A 14,552-nucleotide genomic window follows, 5' to 3' on the forward strand; every position below is an offset into this window, starting at 1 on the left:
TACCAAAACTTATAATACATTAGTGTTTCCAGAGGAGAGGCTAGATGGGAAGGGATTTGTATTAAAATTAGATTCCTGAGAGTGACAATTGACCAACCATTCTCTATATTTTGAGGCACAGCTTGACTTGCCTTCAGCTAGGAGGTTGCAGAGGAGGATGTGGGCAAGTAGTATAAGACACAGTTGCCTAATCCCCTTTGCTGTGGGTGGGATAATTTAAAAAGGTGTATGTGTTATTTTTTCTTGAGCTAAGAAACATGGTTATATGGAGTCAGTTATTAAGTTTTTCTTTCTTAAAATTATTCTGTTGTTCAAAAGGAATAACTGAATTTATAATATTTACTTTTTTACATGTTATTCATCAATATTAAATGTATGGTTATAGAGGGTTAAGAAGTGATATATTTTCCCCAAGTGAGGTCTTTTCCGATCTATATTCAAGAACATTTATTTAACATTAAGATAATAGTTTATGGATATATTTCCCACCAAACTAGAACTCCTTAACAGCAGGGTGTAAGTTTTTCATTTTTATTTTCCTAGTGACTGTTGTTTTACCTGGAATACAGTAGGAATTTAGTAAATATTTTAGAATGAGTAAGATAGAACATTTTGATTTATGTTTTATAGTTTATTTGTTGTGTCTTTTTTTCATTGTGTGGTTAAAAGTAACTTTTAAATTGTTAATGGGATAAATACAATTAAATAAAACTTAAAGAACAGATTTCTTTTAATTCCTCTAGATTAGAGCAAATATTCAAAGAGTATTTTCATAGGAAGAAGATAATAGTTCTTTTTCTTTTGCTTTGATTGGTTATATATTTCAAAAAAAAAATGGCATGAAGTACATACACACACCTGGTTTTGAGACTTTAGAGCTTGTCTCTCAAAGTAATAAGAAGGGAAATAGCTTTGACCTGTGGGAGACCATATCTCCTTCAGAACTAATTCAAAGACATTTTTTTAGTGTGCTGTCTTTTAATTTGGGTATACCTTATGTACTATACAATGTACAAATTTTAATTGGACAGTTTAGTGAACCAGCATCTTTCTCAAGTTATAGAACATTTCCATCACCCAGAAAATTTTCGTGCATCATTTCTAGTCAGTTGTTCTACCCCAGAGTTAAACAGTAATGTGATTTCTATTGAAAGAGCTTAGTTTTGCCTCTTAATGGTGTTTTTGAGATTCATACTTGCTACATGTATCTATAGGTTGTTTCTTTATGTTGCTGAGTAATATTTCATTGTTTGAATTTATTTCTTTACCTATTGATGGACATTTGGGTGGGTTACAATTTTTGGCTATTACGAATATAAGTACTGTGAACATTATTGTACATGTCTCTCTGGAATACGTTTTCATTTCTTTTGGATATACACTTAGAAGTGTATCACTGGATGAGTGTAGGTTTAATTTTATAAAAAATTGTCAAAGATATTCCTAAAGGAGTTATATAATTAAACATGCCCATCAGCAATGCATGAAATGCTCCAATATGCTCTAAGCCTTAGCCAACACTTGCTACTGTCAGTCTTTTCAATATCAACATTCTAAGTGTAATGTGATACTTATGGTTTCCTGTGATCTCCTTGATAATTTGATTATGAAAATTTTTTTGTGTACATACTTACTTGCCATCCACTTGGTGGTTGTCTTTTCATTCTCTTAACTGTGTCTTTCAAAAGATAGAAGTTTTAATTTTGATGAAGTCCAGTTTATTGGAGTTTTTTTTCTTATTCATAGTGCTTTGCCTACTTTATAGTCACAAAGGTATTCTTCTGTTTTCCTGCTTTATAGTTTTAGCTTTTATGGTTAGTTCTATGTCAGGCCAGGATTTGTTCTTCTTTCGATATGGATATATATTTGTTTCTGCCCAATTTGTTGAAAAGACTATCTTTATACCCATTGCATTATTTTGGTAACTTGTTCAAAAAAGTCAGTTGATCACATATGTGTATGTCTGTTTCTTTCTAGCCTTTGTTCTGCTTCATTGTTCTATTCATCTGTCTTTATGCCAATACTGTATTTTGTTGACCATTTTGCATATATGTGGTCTAAGTAATATAGATCTGTAGTTTTCTTTTATTGTCTTTGTCTGGATTTTGTATTGAGGTCATGTTGCTATATCCTTTTCTACCTGTTTTTCTGTGTCTTTGCATTTAAAATGCATCTGTCGAGTATTGCTTTTTTATGTATTCTAACAGTCTCTGGCTTTTAATTACAGTGTTTAGTCTTTTTACTATAATTATTTATATTGTTAGTTTTAGATCTACCACTTTTTTGTTTCCTATTTGTCCTATCATTTAGACTTTTTTTTCAAATCGTATATCTCCTTTTCTCTCTTTTCCTTGTTTAGTTGAATATATTTTAGTGTTACATTTTAATTTCTCTTTTCAGTTTTCAGCTATACCTCTTTGCCTTATTGTTTTTGTAGTTTCTCTGCAGAATTCAATATTTATCCTTAATGATAAGCCTTTTTGAATTAATATTTTACTACTTTGGGTAAAAATGTAAGAAACCTACAATATGGTTTCATTTGCCACACCCTATCCATTGCACTGCTGTCTTCATGTGTTTTATTTCCGTATATGTTACAAACTATACAATGCAGCATTATACTTTTAATATCAAGTATATATAAAGTATGTATATACACAAACACTTAATATGGTGTATCTAATAACAATATCTTAAAGAAATTAGGAGAAATAATCTTTCCTGTTTACCTACATATTTACTATTTCTGACATTCTTCATTCCTTTCTGTAGATTAAAATTTACATCTGGCAACACTTCAACTTGAGGAAACTTTCTTTAGAAGTTCTTGCAGTATAGGTTTATTGGCAACAGATTCAGTTTTCATTTATATGAAGGTTCTTTATTTTTTCTTTATTTTTGAAAGATTTTCATATATAGAATTCTAGGTTAACACTTTTTTTTTCCCCTTTCAGCTTTTTAAAGATGTTATTGTCTCATGGACTTTTGTTTTTGATGAGATATCTGCCATCATTTTTATTATTGTCTTCACATGCATAATATGTCTCTTTCTTCTCTCGCTATTTCTAAAGTTATTTTTGTTGTTATCTTTGGTTGTCATGGCTAAGCAAAGTTTCCTTGTGGTTACCTGAGTTTCCTGCTTTGGAGGATGGCTGTTTTTGCTGTTTTGAAAATTTCTGGTCTGTCTTTACATATATTTTTCTGCTGCGTTCTCTCTACTCTCTTTTAACATGTAAATTAGATCACTTGATACTGACTGAGAGGTCACTGAGGCTCTTTTTAAAACATTGGTTTTCTCTCTGTGCTTCAGCCTAGATTCTTTTTATTGACATATTTTCAAGTTCACAAGTCCTTTTTCACTACTGTGTCCAAACTATTAATCTAAACTGTAGTTTGCTGCTTGAGTTCCATATTTGTGGCACAGACTTGGTTGTGCTCTTATGGGATAAGCTGCATAAGTATAAATTATCATCCAGTGTGGTTTTCTTCTTTTAAGGGCTGTAGATTGTCCACTTTCTGCCTTCTTTCATTGTTTTCTAGTGCCTTCAAAGTTGATTTTTATATTTGTTCAGTTTATAATTGTTATTGCATGGAGGACAACTCTGTCATCATAAAGCCATGATGACAGAATTTGTTTTTTAAAGAATCTCTTAAAGAATTTGTTTTTTGTGGTTGGTTTTGTGGTTTATTTTATTCGTAAAGAGGTGTCAAAGAGTTCAAAAGTACCTTCAAGTCGTGTATAAATGAAACTGTTGCTATAGGCCAATAGAACATTATTTAAATATGAGTATTTGTGAAATACTTAGTATTTATGAAGAGACATTTAAGATATTAAAGCACATACTAAGATGGGAATTTGATGGTAATCGCTTTGGTTCAGGCACAGGCTGCTGTTAGATAACCCCATGAATTGAAATTGAACGTACTTAGTATATGTATTTAAAGACTCCAGTGTAAGCACTGGAAATAAATTTCAGGTAACTACTTCATCATTCCTAAAGTCTGGCTGCTAAGTTTTGACACAGAAATAACCTTTCTAGGAGGAAATCTCACTTTTGAAGTTTCTTATCTGCCCCTAATACATTTTGGTCATGAATGTCGGCTAGAAAAGTTAGCGCAGTTCTCAGAGTCCAAGACCTGAGAGAAATTAGGCCAACTTAAAATATATCATGGTCCAGGAAAAGTAAAAATATAGTTAGAAACTGAAATTAACACCCTCAGCATTGATACTATTTTGCTTTTGTCTGCTGATGCTCACCATGGTAAAATGTATAGTCGTTATGATATTGGTAGGAATGGGTGAACATGTAAGGGGGTCAGAAATATTTTCTTTTTACTCTGTCAGCAAAGCTATGTTAAATAGTAACAGCATTGCCCTATTTTACATTTTCCTTATATATGTTTCTTTTAAACAGGTCTAAAGTTTTGCCTAATCAGCAGAGATTTTTTTTGAAATAATTAAAAAAAAACTTTACAAAAATATGTGGTCATTTTATAAAAAGAAGAAAATACTGACAAAAATAGGAAGAAAATTAAATTTACCCAAATACTTCTATACCTCTACCAGGTACAATCACCTTAGGGGCATGCAGTCTTTCAGGTATTTTGTTTTGTTTTGTTTTTAATTTATCTAAATGGATCATACTATATATATTTTATAATATGCTATTTTTCTCACTTAGCTCAAGCAGTTCTATCTGTATGCATGTTTTTGCTTTTAAATATACTGTGCATACTTATTTAAACAAAAGGAAATTGTGCAGATACATGTTTTAAATCTAGCTAAGTATCTTTGAATATGCTAGGGCCTAAGGTAGTGAAAGTTTTATCATTAACTGAAACCACATTTGCTTTTTTTTAACTGATAAGCATGATTTGGGAAACTTTTTTGTAGCTTCTACTTTAACAAACTTAGGCATGGGTGGCCTGCTCTTGTTTTGTTTAAACGTAGGGGCAGTTTGCTTTCTGGCACCTGGACAGAGTCTTCTCTCTTGGCTTTATCACATTGTACATGCTATAGGCTGGAAAAGCCCCAAAGTCGCTCTGCAAAATCATGCTTTGCTAACTATCATCAGATATATATTTAGTCACTCAGTATGGAGTGTCATTTTGAAATGCTAAAGCCTTCTATTTAATCAAACTCTCATCGACAAACTTGTAGCCAGGCCTGAGCAAGGCAGGTTTCTAAAGTTTATAGTCCAGCCGGGAAGCAGATGTTGAGAGAAGAAGGAGTTACAGGGAAACAGAGTAATGAAGAAGTTCATTGGCATACGAGTGTATGTTGGGTGTCTTGACCTTATCTGGGATGTTTGAGAAAAGGTTCTTGGAGGAAAAGATGTATAAATTGACACCTAAGTGAGGAGTAAGAATTGGATAGGAAAATAGGGCAGGAAAAGTCAGGGGGTGTTTTCCAGAAGGAGGAAGTCAGGAACGGGTGGCAGGGTTCGTTCGGTTGCCTGTGTGACAATTTACTTTTGGAACATCGAGTGATTTTCCCCCCATAATCATCCATGTAAAATATGTGATAAGATTGGGCATAACAGTTCTGAGAGTCATAATCAACACAATATTTCGCAGGTTGGTTCTTTGAATGTTAATAACTTTGAATAAACCAAGACTGAACGAATGTATCACTTCAGTCTCTTAATCAAAAGGCCGTGCATTACTCAACCATTAAAAAAATTAAATCTTACCATTTGCAATGACATGGTTGGACCTAGAGGTTATTATGCTGAGTGAAATAAGTCAGACAGAGAAAGATAAATATCATATGATTTCACTTATACACGGAATCTAAGGAACAGAAAGAACAAACTAATCAAAAACAGACTCACAAATATAGAGGAAAATCTGGTGACTGCCAGAAGGGAGGAGGGTTGAGGGGCTGGGAGAAAGGGATGAAGGGTTAGAGAAGAACAAATTATTAGTTGATAGATGGTCACAGGGATGGGGAGCACGACATAGGGAATGCAGTCAGAAGTAATGTAATGGCTAGATGTTGAGCCAGAGGAGAGAAAGAACAATTAGGGAGATCATTTAAAAAACTATATAAATGTCTAATCAATGTATTGTATACTTGAAACTAATAAAATAAAAAATAATAAAATAAATGAAAGGCTGGGCTAAGCCCCCCACAAATTAGGTGCTTGTGGCAATGGCACCCCTTGTGTTATTTGCTGCCAGCTGAGTGGTTATGCTGTCTCTAGATTTTTTATGGTATCTATATACTCTTTCTCTTTGCTTCTTTAGTATGTCATAGGTTTCCATAGGTCAGGTGACTATGTAGGCCAGGAGTTAACAAACTATAGCTGAAAGGCCACATCTGGCCTGAGGCCTGTTATTGGCACACAGTCACGTCCACTTATTTGCATATTATGTGTGGCTGTTTTTGCACTATAATGGCAGAGTTGAGTAATTGCAAAAGATACCATATGCTCTGCAAAACCTAAAATACTGACTCTCTGGTCCTTTGCAGAAAGCACTTGTTAACCACTGGTTTAGGCATAATTCATCACTAAGTGCCCCAGATAATTTCTCTGTTTTAGTTGGTGTTTCTTCTGAGATTTTCCACAGCCAGTCTGCTGTTTGTCATCTCTGTTGTCTGATTTTTTTTCTTGCCTCTCTCCTTTCCTACCAGTTATCCTAGGCTGCACTAGTAACTAAGTGGAGCTGACACATCATATTACATCACATCACACTGCATCACCGTCAGTCTTTGTTTTTTGCTCTTCCTCACTTAAATTTTTATCGCTGTTCATTCTTAGAGGCTTTTCCCATTACTTCTCACTTTACAGTGGCCTAAAGGAGAAAAAGCACAAACTTTGGGTCTAGTAGAAGAACTATATTTCAAGTCAAGCCCTTCCACTTAGAACATAGGTTAATTTGGGCATGTCACTGTTTTTCTCTGAACCTTAGGTTTTTTTCTTAAGTTGAGGATAATGTTATAGCTGCCTTCTCCACATAGGATTGTTGTTAAGGATCAAGGTATGTACATGCAAGTGTATCTGGCATTTGTTTTTTTCTATAAATCTAATGGTGCTAGGTGACTGACTTCCTTCACTTACATGCATTTGTGAAAAAGTTAATTTTGCTTTTAAATTTATTGTGCAATAAATGTGTTTTGCTTTTTAGTTTGAAATATTTGCTCAGGTAACACTAAAGAAACCACTCTTATTAAATACAGTTTGAATTAGAAAGCATAAAGCTTAAATTATCTGTATTAAAATTTCTCTATAGCAAAAAAATCAATGTTACTAGATGAAAGCACTTTTAAATCTATTTTTAAAACCAGAGGCACTACATTTTAAGAGTGAAGGAAAGATCAAATGATAAGTCTAGAAAGCAGAGACATTTTTATTCCTGGATGACAGAGTTGTTTGTAGTATTTTTGTCCCTGTACTTTCTCTGGTAGCAGCATCATGCAATTGATAAAATACAGACTTTGCCAGGGAAAAGATAACATACACTATTGAACTATTGAAATACCTTGCCTGTTTTGTGAAAAGAATATAGTTTCTGATGCTAAGGAATTTCCCACTACTCTAAATTAGGGTAGTACAGTAGAAAAAGTTACCTATGTAGATTTTATTTATTTGGAAAGGAGATGGTGTTTTTAGGTCCAACACAAAGAAAAAAGTACAGGAATAACTTTGTCTTTTGGACACTACTTGACAGTGAATTAGAGGATCAGGTTCATTAATGATGCACTCTGCAGACACCTTTTGTTATGTTCTCACATCTTTTTGAGTTTTGGTTTCTTTTTCTGTAAAAGAAATATTTTGTAAATATTTTGTAAAAGAAAAATTACCTTTTTTTCACAAAGGTCTTGCCATCCATTTGGGTTTTAAAACCTATTTGTAGCAGGGTTTGGGAGGATGGACAGTTGGCTAACACCTTTCTTTCACGCCCAATTTTGGGACCAATGGATAGACCAATGGGAGTTAGACAAACAGAGGTTTGTTAGAAATAAAGCTGATTACAGGACTGTGGCCAGACCGATTTTCTGGTATTTCATGCTTGAGTAAGACCAGTTTCCACCTCAGTGTGGAAGGGAGCAGCCTGGGTTGCCCTCCGTCTGTAGGCAGACTGGCTCTGAGAAGGGAGGAAATCAGGAGAGCCTAGGCCATGTTGTCCAGGTCCTTCTCCCAAACCCACCATTATGAAACTCACTCCTCCTTAACCAGGGAGAACACTGGACTGTTAGGCCAATGGAAAGTCCTCTAAACGAAAGCAGGAGGCCAGGGGAGTGGAGGTTTCCCGCTAATGCTTTGTTGAATGAATGTGTTGCATGAATAACTGTGCCTGTCTTCTCAGGAACTCTACTTCAATTTTCTCTTCTGTAAAGCTGGGAGAATAATAGTAATGTGATCCACAGTGTCGTCGTCAAGATTAAATGAATAAGCACATGTAAAGCATTTAGAATAGAACCCAGCATGTGGTGAACAGTTTTTTTTATTTTTGCTTTTAGTAATAGTAGTATTAGTGATTAATACTAGTTAGTACTAATTAGTATTAACTAGTTATTAGTGCTAATATTACCAAAAGCATTCAGATGGCATTTAAACACGGACAGGATAAATGATGTCTTGGTGATGGTAATACGCTTAAAGGTTTTATTAGTTCATGTTGAGGAGAGAAAGCTGCTGAGTACTTGGGAGAAAATAAGCCCTTGTTTCTTTTTGGTTTGTTTAAAACATATTTATTCTTGGTATAGAGGAAAAGATTAGAAAGAAGAATGATGAGTGGAAAGTCTACTTTCTTTTAAAAATATTGCTTTTAGGCTACTGAGAAAGTTCCATAACAGGGGTTCCAGAGGAGTGTTTAACCCCTTAGTTTCGATAATATCACTGCTGTCATAAGGGCAGCATCATTACGCAGAAAAACAAGTTGCTATTTATTTTAAATATGGAAGTTTTTAGGGAAAAAGAGAACTTCAGGCTGCAATCTTAATAGCCTACCAAAACACAGACTGGAAATCTCTCACTCTGCAGTAGTTGCTTGTTTAGATGTGGTTTCTTCTGCTGAAAATATTAGCAAGCATTATTTGTTTATGTCCAGATAGGCTTCTTCTACATAGCACCTACCGCAATGCTTTGGCATAGTAGGTACCCAAAAAATATCTGTGGAATGGATCAGTGAATTTAGGAGTAGACATATATAAAGCAGTGGAATAGATATACTTGCAGAAGTGTTTGTTCTAGGCCTCTTTCGATTTTCTTCCCTACGTAATATTCATTTAAAAAAAGAAAGATCATTCATAAGAAAGGCAGCCTATTTTAGGAGCATTTCAGTTTACTTAGAAAACATAGTGCATTGCTTCTGAAAATGGATTGAATATTTAATATGAATGTTTTATTCAGTGTTATTTTTTCCTCTTGCCACAGAGCTTAGTTTTTACAAGTAGGAGCTTTATAGTGTCATGGAGAGTCAGTTCCAATTTTTTTCCTTACAGAATGTTTGATATCGCTGATTTCATTATTTCTGGTATGGAAGCTGAAGTTTGGTAGACTTGAGTGTAAAGAAGCCTGAGAAACAGAAGGCCCAGTTGTACTGCTGAGTGAACCTGAACAGGTCACTTAAAGTCTTTGGGTCTGTCATCATCTGTCAACTTAGAGGCCAGGCAGGACCAGAAGATTACATAATGAGGATTATCCATCTTTCAAATGATGTTGGTGTAGGATTTCCCCACCAGTTTCTGCTTATAGCAGGATGGCCTGTTAGGGTAAGAGGTCTCTGGCTCAGTGAGTTAGTCTTAGCTGTATACTCTACTCAAGAATTGTTACTTGAATTAATCTGTACAAGCTATTGATACTTACTCAGAAGATTTAGTAATATGTGTGTTTGTTTTTTAAAGAGCTCATGTTAGCAAAATTTAGATGATACTTTGTTTTGATTTTCATTCTGTTCTCAAAACCACTAATATAGAAAGTCTCCAACTTGTCTCTCCAAACATGGGTTTTATAAAGAGTTTAAATATGATATATCACATTTAAAATACTTACGTTAAATTTATTTTATGATGGGTAGGGTCATAGTATGTATTGTATGATGGTCAAAATCCTCTTGCTGTTTTAAATGTGTTAGTTTTGGCACGTGAAGTAGCTGTTGCAGGCCAGCCAGAGAATCTGATAACCATTTATAAGATTGTTATTTTGGGGGTAAATATGTTCCATTATGTCTTCCTTATGTAAAGAACAGGGTGAGAGGACCTGTATGGTAAGAGAGGAAACTGAGGGCCTGCATCAGAGATAGTTGAGTAGGAGGACGCATGCCAGTCACTCTCCCAGATCCTGGCCCTTGGGCCTCTCTCTTCCTTCCCCTCCTCTCTCAGAAGGACATGTGGCTGCATCAGGGACTCGTCCCTCACATCCCTTCTGTATTAGTTATCTATAGCTACGTAACAACATCACTATAAACCTAGTGGCTTAATCAATGCACAAACTATCTCAGTTCCTGTGGCCCAGGAGTCTGGTCATGATTTAAGCTAGGTACTTTATAAGGCTGCAGTCAGGTGTCAGCAAGGCTGCTGTCTTATCTGACACTCCACTGAGGAAGGATTCACTTCTAAGCTCATGTGATTGTTTGCAGTTTCTTTGGGGCAATTGGGCTGAGGGCCTACATTCTTGTTAACTGTCAGCCAGAGGCTGCCGTCACGTGGCGCTCACTTTAGGCAGCTCACATTGTGGCAGCTGGCTTCTTCAAAGTCAGCAAGGGAGAGAATCTTACAGTGGTATGGACATTACAATATTATGTAATGTAAACACATGGATTCCATCATTTTTATCTGATTCTATTGGTTACACTGTCATCTGCTCCTAAGGACAAGGATCGTGTACTTCTTCCAAAAGCAACAACATTCAGTAACACCTACCATTTGCCATGAGGCTTATAAACTGTTTGCAGGCATTATGTCCTTTAACCTTTATAGCAACTTTAAGTTATCGTACTGCTATTGCTCCCATTCTATAGATGAAGGAACTGAGACTTTTAGAGATGTCAACCAACATTCTCAAGGCCTTCAGAGCAGATTAGAGAATGCAAAGCATATGTACTTAATGACCATAGGATACTGTCTCCCATAAAGGAAACCCAAACTCCTCTTACTAAACTAGCTCCTTGGGGGAAAAGAGCCTATGACTTCAAAACAGTCACGTCTATGGGTACAAGAGCTTTTATCCACTTTTGCAGCCTTAGAAGCCATCCGCTAGCCTTTTAGCACTCAAATTTTCTTGGTTTTGATTCCCACCACTCTCCTTTCACCTTAGGGGAGCAGACTTGGCCTCACCCTAAAGGAGAGAACATAACTCCAAAAGGAGTATATTCTTTTGAGATTTTTTTGCAACTGTTTTAGAATCTCAATATTGCATAGGAAGCATGATTAAGAAGTACCGGGCTTTTAACAATCCCAGCCAAGACTTAACACATTTGGATTATTCTATTTAAATGCATCAGCTAAGTTAATTGCTTACAATCTGGTGATGCTGCCATTGCACTGCATTATTTTAAATGAACTTCATCTCAACCCCCTTATAACTCCTTTCCTACCCCCAGTACTGAGCACAGTGTCTTTGGCGAAATGGTTAGCTCATTAAAGTCGGTTGTTGACGTCACTTGTAATTCTTTTGGATAACCATAGTGGGGGCAAATTACTGTCTTTGAGGATGAATTTGATTCTTTGAACCTATTAAAATATTTTTCAGTATAGCAATAAAGTAGTTTTTGTTTGGAAATCGGGAGTGACTAAGCTGTAATGAGACAGATTTTCTTGCGGGCATCATACACCGGTTGCAAAGGTAAAAGAAGAATACTCAATTTATTCTGAGCAGTCAGCATCATTGGAGCGAGTCCCAAAGAGGATGACTTAGAAGGGGTCAAGGAACACTTGTTTTAGATTGAAAGTTCCTTTTAAAAGTTGGTATTGCCTCACCTATTTGTCTTTTTCCCTTGAAAACATAGCTGACAGATCCGTACTGTTGATGAGGCTGTACATGCGAAGCTAGCCAGGGCAAGAAGGCTGCCCAGAGTTCTCAGTGTGGCTTTTATTTCCTACAGATGCCCCCCGAGTACTTGGCATCACAGTGCACACCGGAAGAATCTGCACTGATGGAAATGATTCATTCCTTCTTTCGAGAATTTATCATCAAAAAAGAGAATCTCAGTACTGATATGAAGAATACTAACAAATACATAGCTAGAACTTTCTGTTTGCATGTTACTAAAGATTATCAGCTAAGTTGGGGATTTTTATTTAGTGCTTTATGCAGGACAACATAGAAAGGTTTTATGTTGTTGTCAAAAGTATGATTTGAACCTCTCTCCAAAATGTTCACATAGGGAAAGAGTCTGAATTTAATAGAGTGTATACCATAATTGCAATTGTTACCGTGGATTTAATAGACTATCATACTTGGACTAGTACACATAATAATTGCAATTATATGTTGGGGATATATTCTATGATGGGCACTAATGCATTATCTCTAATTTGCATAACTACTCTCCAAGGTACTTATTATTGTCCTTATTTTACAGACCTGGAAACGGAGGCTTAGAAGGATTACATTACCTGGTAAAGACCACACTGCTATTAAATAGTAGAGGTGGAGTTCAAGCTTATTTACTTGAAACCTATAACAAACCTGCATTTCCCATCATTTTAAAAGGCTTCCATGCCAAGCGACCAGGCATGTAGAGCTATAGCTAGCCAGTGAGCATGTTTCTCTCAGTGTTGGGTATAATCTACAAATCTTTGACTCTACAGTCCTTCCCTGCTATCTTTATTGATGTTGGCAAGTTTTTCGTTACTAGGAAGCTCTCTGGATTTATGTGGTGCTTGTTTCATTCTCTCCCTGCTTTATCACTCACCACACACACACACACACACACACACACACCCACACACCCTAATGGTTTGGATAACGAGGTTTCTGTATATTCTATAACTGAGGTGACACTGTCTCACATGGTACCAATGTATGGAGCCATTTTGCAATAATCGTTCATGTCACTGAGTGACTTAACACTGGAGTTTCAGGCGAGGAAGGTTAACAGGTCTCTATTTTATAAGTGTTGGCTACTTGGAGTCATATGTTCTTCATATGAAATGAGTGATAGTTGCATTCTGCCTGGTAGAAATGGGGGTATTTTCATTTAGTGATCTCTGTGAAGGGAAAGAAAAGAGAACTTCCTGTTCCAAGGTTGTAGACCCTGTAATGTTGTGAAATTAAAAAACAAAAGTGAAATATCATTCTGAATGGCTTCCTCTTGGAAAAAGGAAGGCACATTGCTGTGCGTATTTCATTATTCCATGAATTATATGAATCTCCAATGTTTGAATTAGACATGTGAAGAAGGTAGCAAGTCTGGTCATTGGGTGCTGGGTTTCCCTGGTGCTGTGATAATATCCTTGTTGGACCAAAGCATGCTTGACTTTGGCAGATTATATCTTTCACCTTATTTAATCCTCGCAACCACATAATATAGTAGAGGGCATTTGATCCTCTTTCAGAAATGCAGAAATCAAGGCTGGGAAAAGATGAATGGATTTTTCCCAAGACCATGTGACTAGTAAGTAGTAGGACTTGAAATCAAGGTTTTATCTATGTATTGTCCTTCTGTGGTTTATATTGCCTGATTATTCACCTTCCCTATCCTATAAGTTTTAAACAATTCGAGATATAGAGCAAGGATTCAGATAGGAATCAACGTAGATAGTAGCTTAATTACTGACAAAGCAGAATTAGAGAACTCAGAAGTGTCAGTTACTTCCTTCTCTGAAACTAAAACATGAACTGGACCCTAGCACTCCTAACCTAGTCATCCAGTAACAGCTGGAGAGAAGTTGGAACAGGGAGCTGGCTGGCCCTCTCGGAAGCAGACAGCCATTGTCCTGTTTGCTATGTGGAAATCAACTGGTTCCAGGTGTTAGAACTGGAGGGAGGCCCTTGACACTAGCTCAGTGCAGTGACTAGCCAGTGATTTTTCTAGTCTTCCTTGGCAAATTAATCAGTCACGTTTGAGAAGAAGGAAGGAAAGGGCTGGGGAGGAGACAGAGAAATTGGGTTAGTGTAATACTGTTACCTCCCAGGAAATAGACTAAAAATCTCTTCCTGAAAATGTAATGGTGGGTATTATAAGGGTTTTCTACCCCAAACCTCAACAGTGGAAATATTGCTTTTCAGATTTTTTTTTTCCTCTTGGGGTGATCTATGTTTTTTATTCTCTCCTTCCTTCTTGATTTTGGGGAGAAAGGAAGAGATGACTTGTATTTTTCTCTGTCTTGGGTATAAAGAAAGGAAAAGACTAACATAGACCCAAAGAAATGGTCTGTATGAGGCATATAACTAATCAGATTCTTTCTCCTCATGACAGGTGATGGAAATGTACTAGAACAATGGGAGAAGCCAGTAACTTATAGGAAGCCAAGATGACAAGAATTTTTTAAAATAATCAGTAAGTAAAATTTTGTTAACCCTTTGGAATTCTTTTGACTACCAGGTGAATTTATTTTTTTATATAAGAAACCATGGTAAGAAAATAGCACAATTAAATAA

General features: G+C 35.9%; 1 protein-coding gene across 5 annotated transcripts in view; it reads left to right on the plus strand.

The window, feature by feature from the left end:
* SGMS1 (sphingomyelin synthase 1) overlaps nucleotides 1-14,552 on the plus strand; it is a 256,609-nt gene that overhangs the window by 140,532 nt on the left and 101,525 nt on the right. For 4 of the 5 annotated variants that reach the window (XM_039871804.1, XM_039871805.1, XM_039871807.1 and 1 more), the window contains one exon: nucleotides 14,371-14,451. The exons of the other annotated variant lie outside the window; for it this stretch is intronic. The gene's annotated coding sequence lies outside the window, so the exon portion shown is untranslated. The remainder of the gene's footprint in view (nucleotides 1-14,370; nucleotides 14,452-14,552) is intronic. 5 annotated transcript variants of the gene reach the window in all.

This window comes from Pteropus medius, unplaced genomic scaffold (genome assembly GCF_902729225.1).
Source record: "Pteropus medius unplaced genomic scaffold, Ma_sr-lr_union100, whole genome shotgun sequence".
In the NCBI taxonomy this organism is placed as follows: domain Eukaryota; kingdom Metazoa; phylum Chordata; class Mammalia; order Chiroptera; family Pteropodidae; genus Pteropus; species Pteropus medius.